The sequence below is a fragment of the Eleutherodactylus coqui genome, chromosome 1 (assembly GCF_035609145.1).
Source record: "Eleutherodactylus coqui strain aEleCoq1 chromosome 1, aEleCoq1.hap1, whole genome shotgun sequence".
Taxonomy (NCBI): Eukaryota; Metazoa; Chordata; class Amphibia; order Anura; family Eleutherodactylidae; genus Eleutherodactylus; species Eleutherodactylus coqui.
In genome coordinates, this window is record NC_089837.1 from 54,565,363 (window position 1) to 54,577,931 (window position 12,569).

The 12,569-nt window shown below is 45.0% G+C and overlaps 1 protein-coding gene across 2 annotated transcripts in view; it reads right to left on the reverse strand.

The window, feature by feature from the left end:
- Window positions 1–12,569, reverse strand: part of SUPT3H (SPT3 homolog, SAGA and STAGA complex component) — a 474,485-nt gene that overhangs the window by 131,292 nt on the left and 330,624 nt on the right. The gene's annotated exons all lie outside the window — the stretch shown is intronic.

Consider the following 12,569-nt stretch of genomic DNA (forward strand, 5'->3'; position numbering starts at 1 on the left):
GCTTTCATTCGCCGTCTGCACATGACTACGGGGGCGGCCATCTCTGCTGAGCTACACTTAACAGCATTTAGAGCACATGTGTCAAACACAAGGCCCGCTGCCTTGTGTTATGTGGCCCGCGGCGTGCCGACGGCCGCTCACCACTGTAGTGATTACCAGCTGGGGTGCCGCAGCTCCCCGCTGGTAATCACACTGACAGCGCTGATCCCTTCTCCCCTGATTCCCCTGCTCTTCAGTTCCGCAGGAGAGGACTCAGGGAGGAAGCGTGCCGTGCTGCTCACTGATGTCAGTGCACACCCGGACGCATATGAACTTTTTCCACAAGACTTCTGCACTTGTCAGCAATTCCAGCAATCTGATTGGGGAATCAGCCAACCCAGAGAACCAAACAACCAATCAGGTTGCTGGAATTGCTCAATAGTGCAGAAGTCTTGTGGGAAAAGTTCATATGCCACCCGGGCTCAGCACGATCCGAGGAGGAACGGTGCTGACAGCAAGGAGGAGGTAAGCATATGGCTGGGGAAGGGGGAAGTTAATATTGCTGCTGGGGGGTGAGGGTTAATATTGCTGTTGCTGGGAGAAGGTTAATAATGCTGATTGCTGCCGGGGCTGAGGGAGTTAATATTGCTGGTGTGTTGGGGGGGGTTTAAATTGTTACTGGCAGGGGGTTGATATTGCTGCGGGGGTCGGGTGGGGTGGTAATATTGCTGGTGGGGGGTAATATTGCTGCTGGGAGGGGGTTAATATTGTTGCTGGCAGGGGATTAATATTGCTGCCGGGTTGGGAAGGGGAGGAGGGGGGGGGGGGTTAATATTGCTGCTGGGTGGGTGGGGGTTAATACTGTTGCTGGGAGGGGGTTAATATTGGTGCAGGGGGGAGGGGTTAATATTGCTGTTGGGGGTTAATGTTGCTGTGTGGGGGGGTTAATATTGTTGCTGGGAGTGGGTAATATTGCTGCTGGGAGGGGGTAATATTACTGTAGGGGTCGCTATTACTACTGGGGCCACTGTGGGGATCGCTATTACTAACTGGTCTACTGTGGGGGTCAATATTTTTACTAGAGCAACTATGAGAGTCACTATTATTACTGCGACCACTATAGGGGTCACTATTTTTACTGAGGCCACTATGAGAGTCACTATTACTACTGCGACCACTATGGGGGTCACTATTAGGGCTCATTCACACGGGCGTAATTGCATTTCGGTCGCACAAATACGCTACGTATTTGCGCAATTGAAAATCGCTTATGCCTGCGTATTTGGGCACGCAGAAAAGAACGAAGATGGGCCCCTGAGATGGTGCGCAAATATGCATTGAATACATAGGCTTCCTGCGCATTCACCACGTATTTGCGCGGCCCATTCACTTCAATGGCCTATCGGGGTGCGTAGTTTGAAACAATATAGGTCATGCTGTGTGAGAATATACATCATGTGAATGAACTCATTGACATCAATGGCTTCTGTTCTCTGCATATTATGTACGCAAATACGCTGGTGTGAACGAGCCCTTACTGTACTGTCTTACAATCGGCCCTTTGAAGTTCACCAAAAACCTGATGTGGCCCCCGATGAAAAAGAGTTTGACACCCCTGATTTAGAGCATTCAGAAGATATTCCTTACAGCAGCCTCATGGGCCATCCACACAATGGACAGTAGATGACCCAGTGACTTGTATGGGAGACTGTTCTAGACATGCTCTGTGACCTGTGCGGGGGTCATCCTGCAGGGAGAGGAGTAGGTGGTTACAGCCTGACTATCCACCTGAATGGTGGATCCTGTGTTACCTACATATAAATGTACCCTCTCAGTGTGATATTAGGGAGATGACCGCTGCAAAGCTTTCTCTACAGATCGGGAAGTATCAGCTTACTATTAGGCCGGGCTCACACAAACAGATTTGAATTGCGGATTCTGCAATAAATCGGTAAAACATGGGCATTGAAAGGCATGCATTGTAGAATTTTCTCGCAGACACAAATTGCGTATTCCTTGAGCAGAAGAAAAATCGCAGCATGCTCTACTTCATCACGAAATCCATGGACCGCATCCATTGATGCCAATGAGTGACAACGCGAGAAAAACAAACAAAAAAGAAAACTGTACTGCACATGATCTCCTGTGAGCCTCCGCGGTCATCCGCAGTACAGTTAAGGGAAGTACGCAGGATCATCGGCCGGGTTCACAGCCGGAATCTGACCCGCTCGTGTGAGCCCGGCCTTAGGCTGCCTGCGCACTAACAGATTTGAATTGCGTAATCCGCGATTGGCAAATGGGGGGACGATCCGCGGTAATATTTTCCCATTGCAAGGCATTAAGTTCTGCAACTTCAAGCAGGCGTGCGGATTCAAATTGCATGGTTTTTTTAGCGGAAAAACAATCGCAACATGCTCTATTTTCGTGCGGACGGGCTCCATTGATCTCTATGGGAGCGATCAAATTGCGGGTGCGGATTTGTAAGCAGATAGCTCGCAGGTTGCTATGAGACCACATAAAAAATGAATAAGATGAAGCAGGAACGCGTTGAAAGACAGTGCAGGACAGATTTTTTTCAGAGCTGCACACACCATTGTCCACTGCAGTAGCTAGGGTATTGGATATGGGCAGGTTCATTGCTTTTTCAAGCCAAGGTAGCAAATATATCCCACATTAAAAAAAAACAAAAAAAAAGCAGGAGTTTATGTTAAAGGGGTTGTCCCGCGGCAGCAAGTGGGTCTATACACTTCTGTATGGCCATATTAATGCACTTTGTAATATACATTGTGCATTAATTATGAGCCATACAGAAGTTATAAAAAGTTTTATACTTACCTGCTCCGTTGCTGGCGTCCTCGTTCCCATGGTGTCGACTAATTTTCGCCCTCCGATGGCCAAATTAGACGCGCTTGCGCAGTCCGGGTCTTCTGCTCTCTTCAATGGAGCCGCTCGTGCAGAATGCCGGCTCCGTGTAGCTCCGCCCCGTCACGTGCCGGTGGCCATCTTCAGCAGGTAAGTATGAAGACGCCGGACCGCCGGGATGCAGGTAAGCGCTGAGCGGTTTGTTTTTTTAACCCCTGCATCGGGGTTGTCTCGCGCCGAACGGGGGGGGTTAAAAAAAAACAAAAAACGTTTCGGCGCGGGACAACCCCTTTAACAATACAGCTAGTCATCTCGCAGCAGTCATGAAATATATTGAGACAAGAAAAATGGGACAATCTAAAGGACAGGGACTTTCTATTAAGTCCATCTTCAGCCAGCGAGGAGTGACAGCGTTCCTTATGAGCTCTTCCAGTGATCAGATGGGGCCTTAGCACCCGCATTCCAGCGACCAAAACTTTCGACATGCCCTGATGACATGTCAAAACTTTCTAGAAATGGGAGTACACGTTTATTACTGCTGAATATCAGGTGAATGGAAGGCTGTGCTCCGTGACAGAGACCAGTGATGTGGTGCCAGGCCAAGATCTACTTTGTATCGGCCCAGGTACACCTGCAGGAAAATGTAAGTGAAAGCTTTGGAATTACCTGGATTTCTGCATGGACTATTACAATATGGTCTGATCTAAGGCACAGTTACAGACAAACTCAGTCTAACTAATAACACCGTTCACATGTTTTATTGAGCAAACATCCAGGTCATTCCAACGGGTTCACTTATTTTTTTCCTTCAACTGTATGTAGATTGCTATGGAGCCTCTTAACAGGTCTTGTTTAACCAGTATTTGTAAGGGTTGTCCATCGTCAGATGAAAGGACCTGGTTCTTCAAGATCAGCGCCACATCCAGGGCAGTTAACCCCCATATACTTGAATGAGGATCAACTGCAATACCAGACTGTCTAGAAACAGATGTGGTACAATACCCAGTTCCATCTTTTCAAGTCCTGGAAACCCCCTTTAAGTTGTCCTCTTCTCACATCCACTCCCTAGTTGCTTGGATGACAAATCTGTCTAGCCTTGCAGCGATACTCCTGTATGTGGAAGCAGGTTTGCCATTCAAGATCAAACAAAACAGAAAATGCTGTTTTACGTTCTCTGCTGTAGTTACAGTCCAGTTTTTGGCTGATTCATAAGCTGAGTCATGTCTGACAAGGTGGTTGCTATGCAAACACTGCCTAACAACCATGCTCTTTTATAGGATATGTTACAAAAGCCCTAATCTATCTCAGATTTCTTTTAAGACAGACCTTTTACTGGACTGAGAGAAGAGAAAGGGGCAAGGAGGCAGGATAATCAGGTTTCCTAAAAATACATTGAGTCAGTGTGTATAACTTCTAAGAATATGGGCTAAATATGGTCCAGCCCTTTGCTCGAACTGTTGTTAACAGAGGGGAAAATGAATGTCTGTGCGTGGAGGCCGCTCGCTCTGCCAGACACGCTCATTAAATTCCATGCATCTGTTTTAGAGCTCTCAGCTTCTCTGACCACCAAGACAGGCAGACGGTCTTACCAATTGCTTGGAATAATGTCCATGGCAAATTCTGGGGAAAATCCCTGCTTAGTCACACTACGAGGTTAGTCATGGAAAATTAACTATCCTAATAACAGGCATGTTGTGCCGCATGGAGACCGAACTTGCAATTATTCTACACTTGCTGAATGAGCAGGAAAAAAATAAAAAGATTGACACACGGGAAAGAAATGTTCCACTAAACCTTGCAGAGCCTGTCCACGTTGGTTTCTGGTCTTTCTGTATAATCAAAGCACCTTTAATGGTACTAACCCCTTAATGCCTGAAGAATGTTTGCACTTAAACAGAAAGTCAAATAACATGGTTGACAGCGGGCGTCGTTGATGGGGCTTCATCAGAACTCCGCACCTTGAACTGACTCAAGTCCAGGGTTAGTAGTTTTAACATAGATTTCCATAAGAAACTCTGTAAGAGGCTTCCCATATGTCCTGCTTGACTTTTGTTTCCTTCTTAACACAGCATAAAGTTAAGAAAGAGGTTCAAGCCCCTTCATAACCTCTGTGACCTACTGCCTGAGGAGACATGCTCGTGGCCACTTGGTCTTTCTCCGGAAGATGGGCCAAGTTGTCTTCGGAAAGGGGATGGAGAAGCAAGCTGCTTTTGCCAGCATCCTTGAAGCTCCCCTCTATGAACAGAGTACTTCTTACCACAAACCTTAACACCACTATCCATAATTCTTACTACATAAGGCCATTTTCATATGAGCGCATTACGGGTGCATTTATAAGGCCATAATATGAACGAGTGTCTCAGCCCAACAGCAGGACTTCTGCATCATAGGGATCCATTCTACTCCAAGGTCAGGTCTGTAGACCCACAGTCGGGTTGGGAAATTTGCCTGTATTTGTGCAAAAAGTTTATTGCATATTTTGGTCCTCCAAGCCCTTCACTAATCAATTCAGTTTGTTCATCTGCATTATCATGGAAGCTCGCTAAATAGTACCCTGTACAAGCTACCATAAGCTGCTACACTAGTTTATATAACATTTTAGATAACTTTGCTTTGATATGTTTCTATGCATCTTAAATGTGCATTTAGATGGAACAATAATTATCGTTCAGTTTAAACGTGAGTCAACGTCCGAATGACGAATGGAAATCGTGCTTCTTGTTGCATTTAAACACCAATCTTTCAGTGTTTGACATTGGAACGTGAAACACTGAATGAGAGGTTCAGGATTCCCAATGATGATTTGCCTGTCTACACAAGCATGGACGGGCTAGTGGAGAATAGTGAGGTTCTCGTTTGGTGTAAAAGAGCCATTAGACACTTGATGTCCTTTTGCCACCTCACCACTGGTATTTGTACAGGAGCCACCATGGTGTTATTTAATATCTTAGTCCCAGTTGAGCTATATATTGTGCCCCTAGTGTCAGCACACATAAACTGATGATCTATGGCTGTGCTTCTCAACAGACCATGGTTTCAGGATTTTTTTTACCTTACAAAGATGATATACAGATGCATCAAACTTTAGCTTCATTGTGATATCATGACGTAGAAAGTTAGACCCCATTTACACTGAAAGATGATCGCTCAAACGACAGTCTGAGTGATAGTTTTGAGTGATCATCTTTGCATAGTCTACAGTAGCTAATTAGCTACTAAAGAGCTATGCAGGCGGAGCAGGACACCTTCGCTATCTCTCGGCGAACAATACAGCTGTTTTGCATAAGCAAACAGCTGCACTGTTCTCCGCACTTACAGCTTGCGTCCCCTAGTGAACTACCAGCGGGACACGAGCTAAAAGAATCTCATCAGCACTGCCGACTGCGGTAACAGCCTGCACCGCTGATAAGAGTTCATCACTCAATTCTAAAGAACTAGAATTAAGCGGGGAACGAATCGTGCACGAAAACCGCACAATGTCCGAGCATTTTGACCAGTGTTCTCCAACTTCAGTCCTCAGGGACCGCCAACAGGTCATGTTTTAAGGATTTCCTCATTATTGCACAGGTGATGTAATTATTGTTGGTGCCTCAGACATTGCCACAGGTGTTCTTACCATAGAATATCCTGAAAATATGACCTGTTGGTGGTCCCTGAGGACTGGAGTTGGGGACGCCTGATTTAGACGCAACAGTTATCGCTCAAAAAATGGCTTTGAGCGAATTTCGAGCGAGAATCGTTGTGTCTAAAAGGGTCTTTATCTTCTTAACACCCATTAAAAATATATTGTTCTCTTATGTTAACACAACAAACCCCATTTTAAAGCAATTCAAAGTGTAAACAAACCACCCTGATAGCACGGCACAACACATTAAGAGTCAAGATAAAGAAAATACATCTGTTATTTATGTTGTATTGTCTTTTTGCAATAGAAAATCCTCAACTCATGACCATGAGGTCATTGGAGAACTGGAGTTGGCACACATTGATCTATGCTACTCAACTTCAAGGGGCGCTTTATCATCTAAAGTCCTAGTAATAGATAGGATAGTTCCATATTTCTGCCTTCCTCACATTGTATAAGCATGGACTGCTGGAAGCCCTAGATCTGTGATCGCCACATGTGGCTCATGATCTCTTACTGCGTGGCTCACCATGGGAGTCCCAAGTTATGACCACATGTACTAGTAATTTACATCATTGCAGACCTATAATGACCACCAACCCCCATCAATTCAGATGTCAGAATAGTAGTTTCAAATCTCACACTGTACTATTTATCAGCACATGTATGCAAGTTCACAATCTCTTGTTTCTCCACACTTAGACTAAGGCTACAAAGTGACTTTGGCTGTGACACACAAAAACACAGCCAAATATCGTATTATGGTCCTGCATTCTAATGTAATTCAACATGGTTACATTGCAACCTCTAAGTTGCTGCAAACCCAAAAGTCGCAAAAATTGTATCATGTTTGGATTTCTTGTGATTGTTGGGTCTCTGCAACTTGTGAGTTGCGACACAACTGCATTCACTTACATCAGGACCCATGTAGAAGGACCATCGCTTGATCCTTAGTAATGCAATGTTTTCACAGCCAAAAGTGACACATAGCCATACGCAGGGGCGTACCTAAAGCCTATGGGGCCCGGGTGCAAAAGTTCAGCTGGGCCCCCCCCCTCCATCTGTACCCGTACCTATACCTAAACCGTGCTAATTTACAAACATGATGTAGCCCCTTGGCGTAAGCCTTCTCATCAGGACTCCTTTCCTTGACTACGTAAAAACCTGTTGGTAATGTCTTAGGCCGCTTTCATACGGCCGCACAAATTGCGTGAGATTTGTGCGTTGCAAGATGTACAAATCGCACATGAATGTGAACCCCATTGTTTTGAATGCGATCATACACAGGAGCGATGTTTTTTTTGTTTTTTTCTCAGCATCGCACGAGAATATGATGATGTGATGCGAGCTGGTTTTAACACAACAACCCCTCACATCCGTGGGGACAGCACCCGTTGGCGAGTGTGATAGGGGGCAGAGTTTCACGGCCCAATATCAGACTCACCCGTGTGAAATTAGCCTAAGGCCGGCTGCACACGGCTGGATTTGCATTGCGGAATATGGAGCGGGCATCCGCCTACGGATTCCGCAGCATGTACCGCCCATAGCATGTTATGGAAAAGCATTTTTTTCTCTACACGAGCGGAAAGCAATTGCGGTTTTCTGCTCACGGAGGAAAAAGCATGGCGTGCTGTATTTTAATGCATGTATATACCCAGGTTATACCAGATATACATATATAATTATATACAGGAGAGGTATAACCTATACCAGCCATACATATATTTATATACAGGAGAGGTATAACCTATACCAGCTGCACATATATAAATATATACAGGAGATACACAGGTTACACCAGCATGGTACATATAGCTATATACAGGATGTGTATCCCCCTGTATATAGTGGTATGTCCCATGCTGGTGTAACCTGTGTATCTCCTGTATATATATATATATATATATATATATATACACACACACACATACACATACACACACACAGGAGAGGTATATGTTATAGCAGCTGCACATATATAATTATATACAGTAGATACACAGGTTACACCAGCATGGTCCATATCACTATATACAGGATGTGTATCCCCCTGTATATAGTGGTATGTCCCATGCTGGTGTAACCTGTGTATCTCCTGTATATAATTATATTTGTACAACTGGTATAACTTATACCAGCTATACATATATAATTACAATTCCTTCTCTACTCACCTCTGCAGCAGTCTCTGGGCAGCCTGTAATGGAAAGTCCCCCGTCTTTTGATCACATGACCAGGCTGATCACATGACCAGAGCCTGGTCATGTGATCTGCAGCCACAGGTCCTCTCCCAGGTCCTGTGCATCCAGCGCTCCGGAGGTGAGTAGAGCCGCAGTAGCCCCTCCCTCTGGTAATCGCTGGCCGGCAGAGACTGATAGACTGCAGCTGTGACCACTCACAGCTGCAGTCTATCAGTTGGAGGGCCGCGCCGTGGGAGTCTGCAGCCTGTAATTGGCTGCCGGCTCCACGTGTAACAGCCCTCCCCTCTGCTCTTGCCAATCTGCGGCGCTGCCTCCCGTCTCTCTCCTCTCCCTTCTCAGCCATCATGCGGCCGACAGCGCCGATCCCCTGGGCCCCCTCAGCTCAAGGGCCGGGTATATGCACTGAATGTGCATGTGGGTATGGCGGAGGGCGGCCCCGGGGCCCCCTGAGTGCAGGGGCCGGGTCGCCATGGCGACCCCAGCACCCCCTGACGCTACGCCTATGGCCATACGCTAAAAATGACTATTCTCCACTTTTGAGCTTAATGAAACTCCCAAACGTAACTGAAAGCTGAACGCAGCTCACAAGTAACAGAAGGTTGGAGACCTCGGCTCTAGATTGTGGCGGCACTTGCCCTATCTGCTTCTCCTAACATCCAACCTACTGTCCAAACGTTTTATCTTTACTCGTGTGCTTTAACACTATACTATAATAACCCATCTAAAAGATCCAAAGCGGAGAGAGGTGAGATACGACGCACAGACCTACGGGGCAATTTATGGCTGAAAAGTCTCTATTCTTGGTGATGGAGCCAAAACTATTTCAAGAAGGCATCTACTTTCAGAGGACTCGCAGGCCGCACCGAACAATATATTACCAAGTTCTAAAAGTACAAATGTCTTTTTGTTTCTATATAGCAATCTTTCACAGTTTATAAATCTCTGAATGAAACACAAGCCCTGAAATAATGAGACGTTTTCCCCTCCGAGATCCTCGGCAGTCCGCTTGTATTTTATATGTCACACAAGTTAGATTTAAGACCATTTCAGCAAATCCAAGACATTTTGTTTGATTTATATTGCTAATGACACATTATGGATTATTTCTCCTAATAGCTTAAAACCTAAATGTATGGAATTTCTGAACTTTGAGGGGAAAAAATAAAAAAAAAATGCAGACCCCGGAGGTATAGAGTGAGTATTTACTATTATATGTCTGATATACAATGTGTTGCCACACTGATTACTATGTAGTGTTGGATCACAACCCAACTATGCTCAATCAGCCATGTTTAGCAGTTGGCACGCTACACCAGAAAGGATGTTATAAGCTACCAGGCTTCATGTTGAACATCCATTCATCAGCGAAGTGGTTTAACAAGAAAAGCATCAAAGCACTACAACCCTCCTCATCAGAGCAGCACACGAATAAAAACCCTATAAAAATAAGATGTGCAGACCAAACCCCTGTAATGAGCGTAGGCCAAAGGATTTACGTACAAGATTCCAGAGCCCCTCTCTGTTCAAGCTGCTCTATTATCCAAGGTCTGCAGCGGAAAGGCAGAATATGGAAGAGTTTTAGATTCAATGGAAATTTTTCACACACTGTGATATTGTGCTAACACGTTATAGGGGTTTCCAGGGTCTTCTGGCTTATTGCTTAGGACAAATCATTAATGATTCATTGTGAGGATCCAACCTCGGATCCCTGCCAAACAGCAGAACAAAGGGGCAACAGCTCGAACGCAGTGGGGTGGATTCATGCAGAATATGACAGCACCATCCATACTCATGTGGCTATATCTGGTACTGCAGCTCAGCTCATTATAGTTAACTAATTGAGCAGGGCTGAGCTGTAACACCATAAAGATGTAGCATTAGCATAGGATACCCTGTATAAAGCACATTTGTCCATTCATGTGGTTGATTGGCGGAGGTCGTGTAGGTTAGATTCCTACTGACCAAATATTGATGGGTGCATGGATATTGGCAGCAAGGAGTAGGATAATAATTAGTGTGAAGCATAAGTATAGTACTGAGATTTGTATTATGTTGTTCTTGATAAGTTTCCATTTTGATTGTCAGACAACTCTTTCAAGGCATGTAATGTCCTTCAAAAAGTGTCTTAAGATACCCCGTATAGTAGGAGTCATGTTGTTTCATATAAAATTTAGATACCTTGTCTCTCAAGTCTGTAAATCCTTAAAAGAGGTTGTTTCTTATCTTTTGAGTTGTGAATCTAACATTTTAGAAGACATAACACAACGGGACTCAATGTCCTGGACCTCCAACTCATTCCCTGAGCTCATTAATGACTGCCAACTCCTACTACACCGGTCTGAGACTTCCAGGCATGTATGATAAGGGGGCACAGGAAACAATAATGCTTTACGAAAACTCAGGAGAATGCCCCTCAAAAATTGTCTGGAAATCTCCTAAAACAACGTTTCTTTTTGGGGGGAATTACTAAACAAATCTTCTGACATTCTTCCTCCCCGTTATTTTCATATCACTTGGTCTTTGATACAACTGTGTTACGTGAATTCCAAAACCTCACTGAAATTATTATACAAAGTGCTAAACGTGGCCGGCTCTATTTGTGCCTCTTTTTTTATTACTTTGTAGCTTCTATTGCTATTACGTGAAAAGCAGAAGGGTTGAGACATATTTAACGTCAGCATAAGAGCCAGCCTTAAGAAATGGGTTCCACCTTGTGGGTGATTACAGCTTGGATGTCACCACACTTTTTCCTCTCCTTGGAATCCCCTATTAGTGATGAATGTAGCAGCAGATTCAGTCTAAAAGATGATATGATCTGTCCAGAAAAACGTGTAATTTCATACAGTAGTGGATATGGTACCTTACATTGCTGAGGTTTCGGAAACATTCCTTACATTGACTTTTGCACAAACGTCTCAAAAATAGCCAAGAAAGTAGCAAAGAATTTTTAACCAAATCACGATTGGCACCAAAAATACACAAAGTATATCCTGCTTTAATTAAAGAGTCTGCGTTTTGTTGGCTCTTAAATGAGCCATTGTACAAAGTATTAAAGCAGTAAAAATCCACATTTACTAGATTTATACTAATGCAACATCCAAGTGTTGGAAGTACAGTGGAAATCACTTAAAGGATTAGCTGCTAAGGTAATAAAATATATAAAAAATGCATGAAATTGTGGGAGCCAAAGCAGAAGAAGAAATACAGGCTGCAAAACACTTCTAGCCTATAATCACAAGTAACCATACACACGTGCCATTTGTTTTCAGACACACCAAGAGCCCATTCCTCTAAAAACCTGATGGTCCAGAATGCCTGATAAACTGGAATTAGACAAAATGGGTGAAGAGTAGAGATGAGCGAGCGTACTCGGAAAAGCACTACTCGCTCGAGTAATTTGCTTTATCCGAGTATCGCTGTGCTCGTCCCTGAAGATTCGGGTGCCGCTGCGGCTGACAGGTGAGTCGCAGCGGGGAGCAGGGGAGAGCGGGCGGGAGAGAGGGAGAGAAAGATCTCCCCTCCGTTCCTCCCCGCTCTCCCCTGCAGCTCCCCGCTCCGTGCCGGCACCCGAATCTTCTATGCTGTACAGCATAAGAGAAACCCAATGAACCCCAATTATAGTCAGTGTGGTCCATTTGGCACTGTGCCTGGCATTTATGTGCTGAAACCAACACTTAAGTTATTTTCATTGTTTGCCTCCTATGTTGGAGCTGAACAACGGTGTCAATCGAGCCTGAAAGAGTACCAGTCCTCGCCACAGCCGCCCAACACAGCACAGGACAGGGTGCTGACTCACACCTCCGCCCCCCGCATTGTCTGTGCCGCTGTCTTCTTCACTGTGTGCGAGGTGGTCAGCCACCACTGCCGCCGCTGCTGTCTTGGAGATGGGGATGGAACAGCAC